The sequence below is a fragment of the Protopterus annectens genome, chromosome 1.part2 (assembly GCF_019279795.1).
Source record: "Protopterus annectens isolate FY-2018-M chromosome 1.part2, PAN1.0, whole genome shotgun sequence".
Lineage (NCBI taxonomy): Eukaryota > Metazoa > Chordata > Ceratodontiformes > Protopteridae > Protopterus > Protopterus annectens.
Genome location: NC_056727.1, coordinates 881,671,098 through 881,689,067, shown reverse-complemented (window position 1 = coordinate 881,689,067; position 17,970 = coordinate 881,671,098).

Genomic DNA, 17,970 nt, shown 5'->3' with positions numbered 1-17,970 from the left:
CTAGACGAGGATAGAAAAACAGCAATTTTACAGGCACCTAAACCAACTACCAAGAAGGAAATGATGTCCTTCTTGGGAACGACTAATTTTTGTCGAAGTTGGATACCAAACTATGCTTTAAAATCTGCTCCATTGGCTGATTTAATATTTAAAACACCAATGGCAGCACAAGATGTATTATAATGGACACCTGAAGCAGAAACAGCTTTCTGCAGGCTAAAACAATTGATAGCTTCATCATTAGTTTTAGGACTTCCAAATTACCACAAAAGATTTTTTCAAACCGTAGATTGTAAACAGGGATACATGACGTCAGTTTTGACGCAACAGCATGGGAGTAAGCAATGCCCCATAGCTTACTATTCATCACAGTTAGACCCAGTGGCACGGTCATTGCCACATTGTGTACAAGCAGTAGTCGCAGCTGCAATGGCAGTACAGGCCTCAGCCTCAGTGGTGTTATTCCACCCTCTCACTTTGAGAGTGCCTCATGCAGTTGCGATAATTTTACTGCAAGAAAAAATAGCATACCTATCTCCTGCTAGGCATCTTTCTTGTATGACCATACTGCTGAGCCAACCTTATATGGTAATTGTACGTTGTACAACATTAAATCCATCAACGATACTTCCGACTCCTGTGGATGGCACACCACACAGTTGCCTGCAGGAAATTGAGCGAATAACTTTGCCCAGACAAGATCTTACTGATATGCCCTTGGATGATGCAGAGGTGACATTTTATGTGGACGGTTCATGCAGAAAGGGTCCTACAGGGAAGAATCTAGTAGGGTATGCAGTAGTCACAGACACAGAGATTTTAGAAGCACAACCCCTGCAGCATAACCTGTCTGCTCAAGCAGCAGAATTAATAGCCTTGACACGAGCTTGCACTCTAGCGAAAGACAGATGTGTGAACATATATACTGATAGTCAGTATGCTTTCTCTACAGTGCATGTTTTTGCGCAGCAATGGAAGAACAGGGGAATGATAACATCCACTGGCAAACCAATTAATCATGCGCAACTTATCTTGAATTTATTAGATTCCATTCAGTTACCTACCAAAGTAGCTATTTGTAAATGTGTAGCTCATACGAAACAACAGGATCCGATTTCAAAAGGTAATGCACGAGCTGATGCAGCTGCAAAGCAGGCAGCTTCAGACTCAGAAACTTTACTTTTGAATGAGGAATTACAACCATCTGAAATTTTAGATTTGGAAATGTTAAAAACAATGCAAACATTAACTACAAAAACAGAGAACAGAAATGGATAAGACGAGGTGCGATCCTCGAAAACAGACTGTACATCTCCAAGGAGAAAAAGCCAATATTGCCATCTAATTTATTTAGATATGCAGCTTTGTTGAGCCATGGGCAGAGCCATGTCTCAACAGGGGGGATGGTACAGTTAGTTAATAGAATATTCCAAACATACGGGTTTACGAATTACACACAAAAATTTTGTGCAGCATGTCACATTTGTAATAAACATCATGCACAAGGAGCATTCAAACCCAAGCAAGGGAGTTTTCCTGCACCACCATATCCGTTCCATACTATCTGTATGGATTTCATAGAACTGAACAAATGTGAAGGGAAAAAATACTGTTTAGTGATTATAGACATGTTTTCTAAGTGGGTAGAAGCTTTTCCAACTAAGAATCCGGATGCAGCAACAGTGGCAAAGGCCCTAGTAAAAGAAATAATTCCTATATTTGGCATACCGGAAAGAATCTATAGTGACAATGGGACACACTTTGTCAACCAGACAATTCAGCAACTTGGGAGATTCTTTGGGATCTCCTTAAAAAATCATTGTGCTTACCACCCACAGTCTGCAGGACTGGTGGAAAGGTACAATGGGATTTTGAAAAATAAGTTAAGAAAATTGATGAGTGAGACTCAGAAGAATTGGATTTGCTGTTTGCCCTTAGCATTGCTGAGCATGAGAACAGTTCCAAATGTAAAGGGCTTGACCCCCTTCGAAGTGATATTTGGGAGGGCATATTATGTGCCACAGTGGAAAGCTCTCATGCCTGCAGAGCTGGAGGCTGACAGCTCATTAGCTAGTCATATGAAGAAATTGTTAACCAATAAGACTGTTTTGCAGTTAAACTCTTTTTCAGATAAAGAACAAACGAAACCAGAAGCGGTGCTGACCCCAGGGTCCTGGGTTTGGTTGAAGGTCATCAAGAAGAAAAACTGGTCGAGTCCGAAGTGGGAATGTCCTTAGCAGGTACTGTTGGTGACGCCTACTGCAGTAAAGGTTGCTGAGAGGTTGTCCTGGGTCCATCTGACGCACTGTAAACCGGTAAAGAATTTTCAGCTTGATAAACATTTTGTAACTGATACACCACAAAGGCAGGATGGCCAAGAGCAAAGTGAATAAAAATGCAAACCAACCCCGAAGATATTGTTTAACCATCTTGCTAATTATACACCTATTGACTATGATTGTGGTGACTTTCCTTTTGTTGTGTTTTTTCCTGCATATAACCACACAAATGAAATTGACAAAACGTGATGAACTGTCCATAGACTGGCATCCAAACTTTAACACATACCTGGCCATGAAGCGTGTATATGTAGAGACTATGAACGTTTCAAACTGCTGGGTTTGTACTGCTATACCAACAGCATATGGAGGACTTTTGATGTCCGCTGTCCCCTTGGGGATAAATGAGACTTGGGAAAATTTACTTTTTGATACAGGTTCTGTGAGATCACAGGACAAAATTGCATTGTATTTACCTATTACACAGAGAGGAATTGTTTGTTTTTATAAAAATGACACACTCCAAGTTGGTTGGAGTAACTAACATAACTGTATCTTATAAATGCTATATTAAGGCCAAAGATAAAAGTACTAGTTGTAGCACAAATTATGATTCATATTTGAGCTTAATGAGAACAACGATAAAAGATGTGCAGAAAAATCCTGAATTGCATAAACAATTGTCTGTTATAGACAAGAAAATGTTTCATTCAGAGTTAACCCGCATCAGTACTAAAGTAGAAAACTGTTATTTTGTTTGTGGGAAAAAGGCATATAAATGGTTACCTGAGAATTGGTCCGGCAGTTGTTTTTTGGGTTATCTGGTTCCAGCAATAAGGCATACTGCAGAATTACCTCTGGGTAAGATACGAAATGTAAAAGATGTAGCTCGAAAAACTGGGAATTCAGTTGAAAAACCCGCTAATCCAGTGGGTAAGATCGAGGCTAGCTGGAAGGACCATCCATCCGTGAAAGATAAAGAAAAATTGACTCATATGGACTTGAGTGACAGTGTTATATCCTGGGCTGGAATATTCCCAGCCTATGGAGCAGTCAAATCGATCTGGGAGCTGAGAAAATTGTCAAAGCTTCTCGAAGTAATGAGTAATGCAACTTTTTCCGCTCTCGAACTTGTGACTGATGAAATGAATGCAATGAGAACTGTTGTGCTACAAAACCGAATGGCTCTTGACTTCACCCTAGCGGCGAGAGGTGGTACGTGCACGCTTATTAAAGAAGAATGCTGTGCGTTTATACCAGATAATAAGCATGAGATCAATGACCACCTAGAGGTAATACAGCAGGTATCGGCCATGACTGAACCAGGCCCAAACCCACTGACGAACTTTTTCCAGAATCTATTTGGTGGGTGGGGTTCAATCCTAATGAATATCTTGATTGCTATTTGTGTTGTCTTGCTCTTATTAGGAGCATGTGTCTGTTGTGGGATTCCCTGTATGAAAAGATTAGTTAGAGAATTTGTTGACATATCTGTAACTGAAACTATGTACCAAGACATTGAGTTGGACCTATTGGTTCCAAATGAAATTCTTTCCGAAATATAAAACAAATGACTTGCCTAGTTGAAAGTCCTTAAAGGAGAAGGCTAGGGGACGATATGATATTGTTTATGTTTCTGAATAGAATAAAAAGTATTAAAAGGAGGGAGAATGTTAGAAAAATATGTACTTAAACATATATGAAGTGCTAGTTTAAAAGCAAATAGTATGTAATGCATTTTATTCTATTTTACAATATGGCAGTAAGAATGATCTTACATGTAATTGCTTGAAGCTTTGGAGCTGCAGTGTGATTGAACTCTGACCCTGGCAGTAGCCAGCTCAGCAAGCTTATGTTTTCACTAATGATTATCTGCTGGGTCAGGAAAATGAATGTATAAGGCATTGAATCTTTTCTTCCTTCCTCTGAGATAGTTGGCCTTGTGAATATTATCAGCACAGCTGCTAATATTAATGTTGCGAGAAGAACAAAGAAGCGTATTAAGAACTGAACTGACTATTGTATTCAAGCAGGACTGAAACCTTGAAAGAATAACATTTACAGAAAGACATTATAACTGACCAGGTGCTTTGCAAGGCTGTGTTATTCTCATGGGAAAACTTTTAAAAAGTATAACCTCAGCATTTTTCTTATGAATAGAATATTGTAGACTATAGTGATGTAGGTGCCCTGTGACTGACCACGTCAGTGAGGTGGGCACAGCTTGAATGTATAGTGTATATAATGAAGCTTACTTCCTGTATCATGTCAGACAGAACTCTATACTTGTACTGTATGTTTTTTTGCCTCCTGGTGTACACTAGTAAAGTTTTCTTGCATCTGAGCCTCCTGTGTTGTCCTAATTTATTTTTATTTGACATAAGCTGACTGGTGTTGAATTCCCTGTACAGTCCTCAGATTATAGTCTATTAAACTATGGAAATTTAAGAAACTAAACTATTCTTATTTTTAGTAATGCTTTCTAAAATTTTAGCTACCATAATGTCCTATGACAGTTTCTTTACTACAAGCATAGTAAGTAGAAATATGAAATGTCAAGACTTGCAGTGCTGAGTCCTGAAATCTGCAGACTGAGCAAATGCCCAGACATACATATACTAAGACTGAGACTGCCATTTCTCAGAATATTCTCTTTTCTGCAAGCATGGCAATGTGTGAGTTGGTATAGTTAAGTTCTGGAGGTGTGGGGTGCAGGGGGACTTGTTCCTTACAAAAAGCAAGTTTTAAGGAGAAGAGTGATGTTCGATATTCACTCTTCTCCTGTATTTGTAGTCTTCCTGCCATTTCAGGACTTGGCATTGTGAGTCCCAATAAATACATTTTTGAAAATAAATTTCAAATAGCATGCAGCAAATGTTCTATTAAACTTAAGTATAGCATGCACACACATGTGGGGTTGTGGAACATTTAGATACACTGAGTATTTTGTACCAGAAAGTTAGTGAATGAGCTTCATAGAGTGGCTTCATTAGTCAGCATGAAATGAATTTCCCTAATCTTGCAAAATGATTAGACCTGTGCATATTTTCACATATACCTATATCTATATTTATCTATCTGTATGTAAATGTATATGTATATGTATATGTATGTATGTATATACATATATATATATATATATATATATATATATATATATATATATATATATATATATTTGGCTTACTATCAGGTTCATAGGCGTTTACTAGGCTAATGACCACAAGGGTCTTTGTAAGCCTAGCCATGGATCCCAAATCTCCAATAAGTTCTGGTACACTTGATAAGTGTAAGCAGGGGCTTGGGAGGTGAAACATTTACAACCATGGGCCTAGGAGATGAACCATTTATAGTCTGCCTGTGTGCATTAGAGACATAGGTGCTAATCAGGGATGAATTTCCTGTTCCCCATCCAATTGTCCAAGTTACACTTGAATTGGGTTAGGAAGGAACTCTGCTTCACATGGCTGGGGAGCCTGTTCCACAGGAGGGATAGTCTCTGGGATACATACCTGTCTCTCCAGCAGTTCCTATTTATATCGATGGCAAGGTTTAAGTCTTTAGAATGGCTAATTCTGGTGCTGTTTGTTTTGCGTATATGCAAGAGCTCCATCAGAGTGGAGTCTAACAATGCCTTGTATGCCAGGCATAGATCTCCCCGCAACAGCCTGTAGGAGATGGAATACAGGGATAGAGCCTTGAGATGGTCTGTACTGGACATATTACTTACTCTTAGTGAGGTACCTCAGTGGACATTTCAATTGTTGGATATGCCTGGCTAGGGACATACGAAAGGGGGCATTATACTCAATGATAGATCTGATGAATGCTGAATACAGTGGAACAGTGACTTCCTTAGACCTACATGCCTTTGCTTATAAGTTGCACAACACAGAATGATTTCCTCACTACTGTAGACATGTGATGGCCAAAGGCTAGTATTGTAATTGATGTAACATTGTCTGGCAAACTATCTAATTATCTAGTCATGTGTATATGTGTGTGTGTGTGTGTGTGTGTGTGTGTGTGTGTGTGTGTGTGTGTGTGTGTGTGTGTGTGTGTGTGTAGGTTCATAGGTAATTACTAAGCTATAAATCCACAAGGATTTTTAGAAGCTTATCCATACATTCCCATGAAGTTTTTAGCCCTTATATTTTAAGTTACAGATAACCTAAAGATGAGCAGAACATTTACAAGTTGCCCCTATCTATGAAGGACAAGGGTGCTATACCAGGGATGAATATGAGGTTACTCATCCATTTGTCCAGATTACATTTGAATACTGTAAGAGAAATACTTTTGTTATGTGTAGAGGAAGACTATTCAAAATAAGTGATATTCTCTGTAATACATATCTATACTCCAACATGTTCTAGTTATGTTACAAAAAAGAATGAGATCTCTTGAGAAGCCATTTATGTCTCCATTGGACTGGTGAATGAGCAGTAGGTCTGAAAGGATAGGGTTTGTTAAAGCTCTGTATGGGAGGCAGAAATTGCCCCTCGGTAGCCAGCCTGACACTTAGAATAGAGATAAGACTTTGAGATGGTTTTCGTAGTTTTTATGACTTAGGTATTTGATTTTTGTAGTAAGAAAGCATTGTGGCAAGTTGTATCAAAAATTTAGACAGGTACATACTTAAGGGAGCATTATTCTCAATGACTGGCCTGATAAGTGCAGAATACAGTGGAATGATCATATCTCTGGAGCTGACCATACCCTTAGCAATAAACAGTGCAATGAAGTAGGACTTTCTTCAGTAATGGATGCATGATGATCAAAGGACAGTTCATTGTCTACATAGATTTCCATGTCCCTAACTACTAGATCAGTTTTCAGGGTGGTGGTGTTAATGTGATAGTTAAAAAGAACTTCTTGTTTGCTAAAAGATACTATTATACATTTCCTGACACCTGTGGTTTTGATACCAGCTGTTGGTTTGGGAAAGGCCCACTTGGAGGATCGTGGTGTCTCATGGGGAGTTTATGACAGCACCAGGTTTGCAGTCATTTGCAAACTTGGTCATCTCTAAACCCTTGACAGCAGCTTGACTTGAGAGAAATAAATTCCAGAGTGGAGAGACCCAAGGACTAAACTCTGGAGTACAGAGCTAGTGATAGGTCTTTTGGAGGTGGTAGAGCAGCCCACACTAATTTTCTGGGTTGTATTTATGAGCCATTTTGCTATCCAGCAAGTCAGTTAGGGTTAATATTTATCTGTGATAGTTTCTGTATGAGATCTCAGTGTGGAATGGTGTCGAACACCTTTGTAATGTCTGGTATGCTATGTGTACTGATGCCTCTTCCAGTGCTTCAGTGACCTTTTCGAAGAAGTCAACCAGGTAAAGTAGGTAGGCTCTGCCCATGACAAATCCAAACTAGCTTGGGTAAAGAGTTTATATGTTACCTATGTACTTATTTATTAATTCCATAATGATCATTTCCATAGCCTTACAGATTAGGCTAGTCAGAATTATGGGTCTGTAATTTCCTGGGTTCATTGCCCCACCTTTGTGCAAGGAGGTGACAGTTGCTGTCCTCCATTCATCTGGCACAAGGTGTGTTTGCTGGCTGCCATGTTTAGCCCCTGTAGAACAGTTGAACAGGTCCAATTTCAGGCTGACCAGTAAGTAACCCAGTATGTTATCCAGCCCCATGGAAGTAGTGTTCTTAGCTATGGATAGCACCTTGAGGACTTGTTCACGGGAGATTTGAGTAGGGGTGTAGATGTAGGTATGAGATCTGAAAAAGTACAAAGTGAAAGGGGGGTGATGTTACAGCTGAATTTATCTGCTAGTAAATTGCCTATGTCCTCTGAGTTCGAGTATGTAATATCATTAGTTATGATTATTATTATTATTACTTCTTATCAGTATGGGCATTATTTTGAAGGTTCCCAACATAGTTAAAGAAGACTTTGTGGTTGTTCTTTGCCTGGGTTGCGGGTTTTAGCTCCTATCTGGCTTAGATTGATTTGATAAGGGTCTGGAGTTTCCTGTTAAGTTTAGCAATAGCTTTTTTTTTTATGTGCAAGGAGTTTTTTTTCTTTTATTTGTAAACAACCTGTTTATATTTGGGTTCCACCATAGGCCTTTACCTTTGAATTTAGAGTTGTATTTATTTCAAAGGGGACAGATACATCTAAGCAGCTATTCACATGTGCATATTATATGGCAGTAAAGGATTCTGCATAAGCAAAGGGGTCAAGTTGGAAGGGGATACTGAATTTGGCCAGGTCATCACTCAGTTTCATTAGATTAGCCTTGGTACAATCTCTGAATACTGAGGTACTAGAGGATGCTTCTGGCTTCAGTCTTAGGTGAAAGTTACTGATCTGAGATCCAGATTGACTAGGGAGGGACTTACAAATGGTGGGGAACAGAGCTGTCCCATATTGGTGAGGTCCAAGTCCAGGATTTTGTCTACCCTAATTGGGGTACAGACTAACTGGTCAAGAGAGTTTGTGCTAATGAAGCCCAGAAATCACTGGGCATACATGTTAGAGGATATATAAGTCTCCTAGTTAATGCAAGTGCAGTTGAAGCCTGATAGAAGAATGTAGTTTTGCTTTAATGCATAGGGGTTCTATACTAGTTAGGTAGGAATTATGGGTTGAGAGGAATATACGGGCAGTTCTATAGTTAGTCATGATGTGATAATTGTGTCTTTTTATTTGTAAATTGGACTTGCAGGTGTTTATGAGTGTTATCTTTTCTAACTAGTGTGGATGTGAAGTGTTTTTTATTTTATTTACAAATATGGAGATACTGTTACCTATAGTGCCTTCATTTAGTATGGTAGACCTGAATGTGTGGTACTAGTCATTGAAACCCTACAGTGATGGCATACTCTCAATGGTCTTGAACCAGAGCACTGTGATGATGCACATATTGATCTTTTCCAGGGTAAGGAGTGCTTGTAGGGAGTGGATTTATTTGCTAAGGCTCCTAACATTGAACAGTAATACCTTTATGTTATCTGGATTATATTCTGCTATAGTGAAAGCTTTATCTATCTTTACATATATATGTGTCTGTGTATAAGTTTTTTAACATTTATTAATTTGATTAGATATGCAGCACTGATTAAATTAAAGTTGATTGATTGTTGATTATTTAATTGAAACTAATTTTATATAAAAGTGCTAGTTAGTTGCTTGCAATTTTGTCTGATGAAGGTGAGACATTGGGCTCGCCGAAAGCTTGTTTTTTGCTAACAATATTGTTTTAAATAAACCAGTGTACTTGGGACTGTGCTCCGTTGCTCATTTCTGCCTTTTCTTGGTTTGTGTATTGGTTACGTGGTTTTTGAAGTTTGCGTTTTACCATGAGCAGTTCGGGCACTTTATCCCAAGGATCTTTATTCTCACAAAGGGATGGTTGTGCTGGTAATTCACCGATTTGGGTGATTCCTGCCGACGAAGCAAACGCTGAAGGCAACTTAACTGTTTTATTACAGCTTGTCATGGATCGTGTTGACAAGTTGACTCAAAAGATGGATATTTTCTGATTGTACAATACCAGAAGGAGGTTGATTGTTTTAAAATTGAACTTGCAAGACTTGAAGAAAACATAAAGGAAGATTCAGAATTTGTTAGATATAAATATGAGTACTTGCGTATCTTTACTAGTATCAAGGCAACTATTAGTAAGCTTATCAATAATAAAATGAAAAAGATTAATAGGGACATTCATGAATATTGTGTAAACAAAGCTTATCCTCGACCTCCATTACTGTCAAATAAACTTCAAAATACTGTCTCTTATGGAAACAACCAAGTTGAATTGCCTAATGTAGTAAATGGTCAGTAAAATTTAGTGTTGGAAACTCATGACAATGAAGCTATGCCTCTTCATCGTAGTGAAAGGCTTTTGAGCAATTCTAACAAGTCTGTTAATACCAACATTAACAGAACCGATAACAGTAACAATACTATCTTTGAAGAAGTTTCTGTAAATAATTGCGATAACTCCAATAACCAGCAGGGTTTTCCCAGGAACAAGAAAGCCAGACAAGTCAATGGACAGGGGAGGAACAATCAGGGCAATTACAGGAACTGCAGAGCACAACGCAGGAGATGACAAGTCATTTTTCTGATCCAATGATACTAACAGACTCTAAGGGGGACTTTAAAATTTATAATTACACATCCTTCAATATTGATTCTAACTTAGTTGAGTTTTTTTCTAGAGGTTTATCTTTTGTGCCTGACATGTCATTTGATTTGGTCAAAACTATCATTGACCTTAAGTTATTTGTCAGAAAACTCAGTCTAAAAATATTGATGGGTGATGGAATGGTTCCATCTGGTACCCTTAGAGTTCCTAGTGTTTATAACCCCCCATTGCATGACACTTTGCGTCTGTTTGAAAAGATGTGTGAATATGACTTACGGGCTCTTAAGTTGAACAAATTCTCTCATAAGCGACATTATAATATTACTAGTTATGAAAGAGAGTTGCTGGTTTTGTTAAAAACTGTAACATAAGAGTCATGAAGCCTGACAAGGGGGGCGGTTTAGTCTTTATGGACAATTTTTTGTATGTCCAGAAAATGGTAACTCTTTTAAACACTGATTGCTATGAAGTTGTGAGCATTAATGAAGTTAATACTGCTTATGCAAAAATCAGGGGTATGATTGAGGATTTATTTCTTGAAAGATTTATAGACCTTGATTTGTATCAATATTTAAATGTTCTAGCCCCTAGGCTACCGGTCTTGTTTGGCATTCCAAAAACTCATAAAAGTTTATTACAACCACCCTTTCGTCCTCTTGTGGACGGGCGTGGTTCTATCACTGTTGCATGTGCTAAATATGTTGACAGTATATTAAGACCCTTAATCAATCAGGAAACTCAGATTTGTAAAGATTCCTGGAGTTTTCTCCAAGAAATTAAAAAGATTCCTTTTGACGCAAATTCCTGGTTTTTGACCATTGATATCAAGGATCTTTATACAGTCATACCACAAGAACTTGGTATTCAATGGGTATGTGAATTTCTTTTTGATAAGAAAATAGATGATAATACAATATATTTAGTTGAGACGCTACTAGAAATAGTCTTAAATAATAACTTTATGTTATTTGATAACAAAATTTATTTACAAAAATCAGGAGTTGCTATGGGGTCGCCCTGTGGAGGGAGTTTTGCCAATGGTGTGTTGGCATACTGGGAAAAGAACTTTTTGTTTCCTGATGCTACTTTTACAAACAATGTCGCCTGGTACACAAGGTACCAGGATGACATGTTCCTCATCTGGAAAGCGTCCCCCTCTGAAGTTCCTAAATTTTTAAGTACTATTTCAAGTATGACATCTTTCTTGGAGTTTACCCACAACTTGCAGAAATCTAGCATTAACTATTTGGATATTCTGATTATTAAAGATGAGATAAATTCAAGATATAAAAGCCTTATCTATCGAAAGCCCACTTATTCTAATGCGTTCCTGCATTTCACTAGTTGCCACCCTAGTCACCAAAAGAAAGCAGTAGTGAAAGGCCAGATGGTAAGAGCCGCCAGAATGGTTTCTGAATTTGAAGATTTTTTGTTGGAATGTGAACATCTGAGTCAATTGTTTGTAAATAGAGGTTATCCGGTTTCTTTGCTTTTTGATATTAGAACAGAAGTAATAAACAAAAGAAGATCAGGTTTTTATAAACCAATCCTTTCTTTTGATGTTAATATTTCTGAAACTGCTCCCACTAATGTATCTAGATCAGTTGTTGACACTATAAATCAGCCTGTTTCTGGAATTAATTTTTTTGTACCTTTTCAGTGGATCATTTTGAGATCAGGAAGGTGCTCAACAAATATTGGGCCTTGATTATGGATGACAACTATTTGTCCCATAAGTTAGGTGAGGTTCCTAAATTAACTTTCAGAAGAGGGCGCAATTTAAAATCTTTGCTTGAGCTTAAACCACAACCTTCAATCAACGCACTTCAGGAATGATTAAATGTGGGGCTTGCAATCAATGTAAGCATGTACTAACTGATTCAAAAGTCAAGATTAGGAATGAAGAATATAAAATAACAGGGAAACATAGTTGTGAGACAAATGGTGTGGTTTATTTGGCTTTGTGTCAAAAATGCGCTGCTTTCTATATAGGGAAAACAGAAAGAAAGCTTAAGCAGCGCATTTATGAACACACTTATGCTATTGCTAGGCAGGATTTGAATAATGCCCTTGCAAGGCACATTAATGCTTGTACTGATCACTTTTTTAAGTTCACTGTTTTGGGTAAAATTTTGGTGGATAATAAGGGTGGCCCTTGGCAGATTCATTTAGAAATAAATGAACTGGTTTGGCAGATACGTACATGTGCATATATGCATCCAGGTTTAAATGAGTATGTATCCATTGCCTGTGTACTTAAACTTTTATCTACAAAAAGGTAGACATATAGTGTTGATAAATGATGCCAGTTTGCACAAACTGTTGTACATATATATAAAAATGAAAATATATTCTGTCCTTTGTTTTAAATGAACTAGGTACTTTAATTAAATAGATGAATGCTGTGTGTTTTATGGGCTATGCAGCCATGCATTTAAGATAATTTTGTATCTAGTATTATTTTGATACAAAGATGTTAATATATAAAGATTTTAAAATTTAATTAGGTTACTAATTAGTGTGCATTTTATACACACATATATATTTATATATATATATATATATATATATATATATATATATATATATATATAATGTGTAATCATGAAGATTAAAATGGTTTTATAAGTTTTTAAACTTTGATCTAAGCTACTTTATAAGTTTTTTAACATTTATTAATTTGATTAGATATGCAGCACTGATTAAATTAATGTTGATTGATTGTTGATTATTTAATTGAAACTAATTTTATATAAAAGTGCTAGTTAGTTGCTTGTAATTTTGTCTGATGAAGGTGAGACAGTGGGCTCGCCGAAAGCATGTTTTTTGCTAACAATATTGTTTTAAATAAACCAGCGTACTTGGGACTGTGCTCCGTTGCTCATTTCTGCCTTTTCTTGGTTTGCGTATTGGTTACATGGTTTTTGTACTTATTTTAATTGCAAGAAGAGTTCCAATAGTGATAGAGGAGGATAAAAAAAGATAATAATGGTAGATTTGTAGTACTAAGGGGCTATCGGCAAGGGAGGAGGATTACAATGGCATGTATTTATATTCCATCTAAAACTGCTATAATGGTGTTTAAGAAAATTCTGGGAGAAATAATCAGTTTTCATTACTTATATGTGGGGACTAGAATTTGATTTGCAGCAGGAAAGATGTGTCTTGGGGGCCCAGAAGTGAAAATATAACAAAAGAGGGTAGACTTTTGAAGAGACTCATTAAAATATTTGACATGGAAAATGTGAATTCAGTAGTAGGAGTTTGGAGTAAATTTACATATTATTCCCCAAGATAGAAAAACTGGGCTAAGTTAGATAGAACTTACATTTTACAGGGACATGTGCATTTAATTGAAAGTTTTGATAAACACCCAATAACTATTTCATATTATGCTCCAATAATAATTAAAATACAAATGCAGGATAATGAAATAAAAAGGAGACACTGGTGCTTTCTCACCTATCTGATGAAAAAAGAGGAAGTTAAGGAATGGATAGTGGAAATTATTCAGGAGTTATTGAGAAGACAGACATTTCTTCTGAAAATATAGATAGGGAGAGGGATAAAATTAAAGTATAGTTTAAAAATAGGGTAAAAAATAAAAGAAAGAGTTAAGAAGCAACAAGAATTATTTGAGGGGCTGACAAATGTTAAAGTATTGCAGAATAGGGGGAATTCACAGAACAAGAAGAGGAGCAATTGCAGAATGCTAAGCAGAAAATAAAGGAGTAACTGGATAATATGAATGAGTTTAGAAAGATTGCTGTTAAGCAACTTTCTTTTGATAATAATGCCAGGGTACAAAAACTTTTAGCACAACAACTCAGGCAACAGAAAGTAGAAAGGGTAGTCACCAAGCTTAGGGAGCCTATAATGAGGAAGATAACAAGAGATCCTGTAGAGGTACTGCAAATATTTCAGAAATTTTATGAAAGTCTGCATAAAACAGAGCAATATGGAGATTAAGAAAAGGTACAAAAGGAAAAGTTTATGGAAGAATTAAATATGCCAAGGTTAGAGGTAGATGAGGCTCAATTACTAATAGGACAGGAGGAGATGACTTAAAAATGGTGATGCATAAGTAATTAACAGGAAAGCTCTGAGGAATAGAGGGTATTCCTGCAGAAGTTTGGAAGCTAGGAGAGAAAATATGATAAAGATCTGGAAAGTTTTGTTTAACAATATTTTAAGAGGAGGAGAAGCACCAACATCCTGGAAGAAAGCAGTGGTAACAGTAATACCCAAAGAGGGTAAAGATTCATCAGATCCAGCTTCATGTAGTCCCATTTCAATCATAAACCATGATAATAAATTGTTTATGTCTATAACTTCTAAAAGAATAGCAAAGTGATGCCAAAACTGAAAAACATTGATCAATATGGTTTTGTGGAGGGGAGGAAAACATTTCACAGCATTAACAGAACATTAATCATCCAGAGGGAAGCTGAATGTAAGAAAATACCACTATTGTTGTTGGGTCTTGATGCAGAGAAAGCATTTGACAGAGTAATCTGGGAGTTTATGAGCAGGGCAATGGAAGCATTTGCATTCCCTGATAAAATTATAAGGTTAATTAGGAGGATATTTGAGGGATCAGAGGTGAAAATTAAAGTGGATGGGTTCCTTTCTGATAATTTCTGTTTGAACAGAGAAACCAGGCAGGGCTGTTCTTTTTCCCCTTTGCTATTTACATTATATTTAGAACCATCGGCAAAGAAAATAAGATACTCAGAAATTCAAGGATATAACTGATATGGTAGTCAATACTCTATTTGCAAATGATTTATTTATGATTTATTTTACATTTGTTTACCGGGATAGTCCAACTGGATACATGTCCATTTTCAGCGGAGCCCCGTGGAGAAAAGCTCCAAAAAGACATTCAACAAACTGCTACATTTTTACAGTTTAAAATACACAAAAAAAAAAACAAATAAAAGGATTTTTACACAAATGTAAACAAACACAAAAACAGATACACAAACAAATTGTTACATTTTTACTCAGATGGAGAATTCTAGACAGTGTTTTTAAGAATTATGGGGTATTGAATGTCTAGTGGGCTAACCTGGTAGTAGATCCAACGAAATCATAGGATTTATAAGTTAAGAAACAATAAACTGTACACAAAAACTAAAAACACTAACACTTAAACATATTGCAGCTGCTCGAATCAATAAAGGCAGTCCACAAATATGTATGTTACCACCAATAATTCCAATTGAACTCGTAAATAACTCAAAACGAAATGAAGTAAATAAAATCGTTGATTTATTCCAGACTACAAACAAAACACAAATTTCCAATTGAGCGCTTTCGTCTCCTCACTGGAGACCTCCTCAGAATCAACATTGAAATGTTTGCACCACTTTTATATGCACTCACCATACACTGGTTGACATAATTAATACAATTAAACAATTAATTATCACTCCAGTTTCTTAAAGAAATATACAAACTTGTGCAAAATCATAGGACATCCACTCCACTTACTAGATACCTACACTATAAATATCTATTACTACTGGACTTTATCAGATAAGCCTAAATAAGTAAATAGATATATATATATGTGGCCCAATAATTTATGTACAAATTAATAAATATTGTAAAATTTTTTTATAAAAAGTTTACAAACCAGTATAAATGTGAATATAAAATTATGAAAATATAAAAATGTATGTATGTATATGAAAGTGAATATTAAAGTTAATATTAATATATAATAGTAATATGTGATATGATATTCTAAATCTATAAAATTCATAAAATTCATAAATTCATAAATAATGAAATCTTATTGTCAAAAGTATATGTTTATACTAAGTTGTAAATGAAAAACAAAAATATAGACAAAATTATAAGGGTATAATTATGACCCTTGTTTTATGTTATACACCTTTATATGCTTTTTTAGGGTCAAGTGCCAGCAATTTTAAGGCTGGTACTATTGATATGTCATCATTAAGACCCTTACCACTGCATGCATCTAGTTTTAATTGCCATACCATCTCCCTATATGCAAGTCTGGTTTCCCAATCACCACCTCTATCTAGGGGTTCCACTAACTCCAGAACCCAGAACTTGAAATTGGCATTTGGACATACAAGTGAATGTCTATAAAGTGCATTATTCTCATTTATACGGTTTATATCCCTTATGTGTTCATATATCCGCCTCCTTAGATGCCTTTCCGTTTTTCCGATATAATAACACCAACAAAATTTACAATAAGCTACATGTACCACCCCCTTAGTATAACAATTACTATATAACTTGGCTTTTAAAATTATTCTTAAACTAGGGAGTTTCAAAGACTTCTCTCCTGCAATATAGGGACATTGGGGGCATCTGCTACATCTAAACGTACCCCTTTTATTGTTTGTATTACAATCCTTTTTATCAAACTGACTTTATTTTCCTTTTACTAGAATATTTTTTAGGTTATCATTTCTCCTATAACTATAAGTTAATTTGTTTTGAAACACCATCACTCTTGTGGGTATGGATTTGAACATATTCCATGTATCATTAATGCATTTTTTAAGCCACCCCATATTTTTGAAATAAGTTAATGTCATGTATGGAATGGTCATTGTATTTGCAATATTCTTATCACAACTGATTTCTGTATTATTAGTATACACATTTTCTCCAGGGTCACTGTCCAATCCAAGCAACGGGGTATATTTAGTACCCCTTCTTTCTACCACAAACTGTTTAATGTTATCAATTAATGCTTGTGGATACCCTCTTTCATAAAACATATTTTCTAACGTGTCTAATTCCTTCAAAAAAGTATTATACTCTGTCGTCATTCTAGAAATCTGAATCATCTGTCCCTTCACAACATTCTTTTTTAGTTGCATTGGGTGGTCACTCTCAAAATGGAGATAAGCATTGGAGAAGTTCTCTTTCCGGTAGATGGTGGACTTATAACTTTTTGCAACCTTGTCCTTAAATATTTGTACAGCAATATAGTGCATTACTTCTTGATTAATTTCATGGGTAAACTTAAGAAATGAGGTGCTTTGGTTAATATAATCAATTAATTCACTAATAGTATATTCTGGACCTGTCCATACAATAAATATGTCATCCAAAAATCCATAGTAACTATTAATATGTTGAAAATATTCAGATATAAACACATAATTTCTCTCCCAGTATAGCATAATAATATTAGCATATATGGGGGCACATGCTGCCCCCATAGCTACACCTTCAACTTGGTGATAATAATCACCCCGAAAAAATATATAATTATTCTTAAGTACCAGTTCCATATTTTCTAATATAATCCTAAATTCATTCGGCACCAAAAAATCCATTTCAACAAGTATTTTTTCAAACCATTCTAATCCAATACAATGGGGGTATAACCATAAATAAATCTTTAACATCAATAGTAATAAAAATGGCTCTTTCATCATAATTCACATTGTTTATCTTCCTTAAAAAATCCCACAAATCAATTAAAATATGTTGATATTTTAAATGGTAGCCTTTTAATTTTGTATCAATATATATTGCCAGGGGTTGTGTCTTAGAACCATGTGATGATACAATTGG